The sequence below is a fragment of the Pterocles gutturalis genome, unplaced genomic scaffold (assembly GCF_000699245.1).
Source record: "Pterocles gutturalis isolate BGI_N339 unplaced genomic scaffold, ASM69924v1 scaffold11496, whole genome shotgun sequence".
In the NCBI taxonomy this organism is placed as follows: domain Eukaryota; kingdom Metazoa; phylum Chordata; class Aves; order Pterocliformes; family Pteroclidae; genus Pterocles; species Pterocles gutturalis.
The window spans coordinates 72,475-74,083 of NW_010103107.1; positions in this window are offsets into that span (position 1 = coordinate 72,475).

The following is a 1,609-nucleotide window of genomic DNA, read 5'->3' on the forward strand; positions in this document are numbered from 1 at the left end:
GGACAGAGGAGCTGGGCTTTCCTTTGGGTGTGATGGAAAAGAGTGTCTGTGTTAAAAACACCCATTATTTCATGTACAGTTCATCACAAACCAGGGCCAGTCTGGTTTTATCTAGGATTTGGAAATCCTTCTGTTATCTTACCCATGTGTGCACAAAGCTGAGGGCAGCACCTCCAGCGTGTGTGTGCCTTGGCCCCTGGCAAGGACTGGGATCATTACAGCGGCACCGTGGTCCCAAGGAGAAGTGCCATCCATTGCTCAGGTGGAAGCAGCAATCAATGTGGAGCTGACACAGTCAGGTGATGAGCTGCAAATTAGATCTCCTTCTCAATAAGCAGTTCATTTACAAAGCATTTTGGTTTGGTTTTCTTTTTTTTTTTAAGTGATCAACTCATCACTTCTGGATGTATATCTGTCAGACTGGAATTGTTCCTGCCTTCTGGTTTTGATCTAAACCATGTGCTGGTGAATGAATGACAGAAATATTTTTAAGGACAAGAGGATGGTGGATGTCGTATTTCTGGTGTAAATTTTGAATAAGGAAGCATGAGCTATAACTCATGGAAATTTTGTGAGCATCTCTCAGAAGTGCCAATCTTTCTTTGGCATATGAATAATGCTTAATAATGAATAAAGCTGTTGATGTCCCAAAACAAATGTGAGGCAATAGTTTGCCAAAGGAGCAGATGCTGTGTTGCATCCCATTGTATGGTTAAAACTCCCAGAAATGGCTTCTCAGCAAAAATGTTACTTTTCCACTAAGCAATACTTTCCAGAGTTGTTTTATTCTGCAAACTTCTAGTTCCTCAGTAAAAAGCAGCGAGCACTAGAAGTAAGATGGTGCTTCTTGGCTGTGAAATTAAAATGTTCTGATATTTTTTTTTTACAGGGAAAAACATTTTTTTCCTTTAGTGTCCTGCAATCATTAAATACATTTCAACTGAAACTTAGGTTTCTGCTTTTAATTTTTCCTTTTTTCCATTCCACGCCCCCCCCCAATCTTATTGTAAGAGATACCTGCTGTTTAGTGCAAAACTGCCCTGGGAGAGACTCCACCTGTTCATCCCTGTTCTTGTTGCCTGGGATCAGAAGGTGAAACCCCTCGAGGTGTGTTGTGTAGTAACACATCAACCTCTGTAGGCTGCTGGCCATTCCAGGCTGTCCCCTGTGAGCCCAGTCATGGTGAAACCTTCAAACCTGCTGTGTTCCCTGGGCAAGTCCAGCACCACCACTGCTGTTGTAAACTTCTCAAGCAGAGACGTAACCTGCTTTGTTTGCAGTCGCAGTGGGAGCAAGGGGTCGCTGTTTTAGCACGGCAACATTTTATTTTCACTTTGGAATGGCATAAACGAAATAAACTCCTGTGACAGCTGATAGTGTGTGCAAAGTAGCATCAAAAGGAAAAAACTACTCATTTTTGCACTGGCTAATATTTTTTCAGTGCTGCTTTGCAAGCTTGTGTTGCTCAGTCTGCATCTGAGTGTTGTCTCCACTTCACATGCAAACTCTACAGCCCATGGGCAGAGACCGCGGTGTGCCAACACAGAACAGCACCTAGTGCACCAGGCTGGCTGAGATCCTGGATCAGCCTGGTCCACGCACGGTGCTG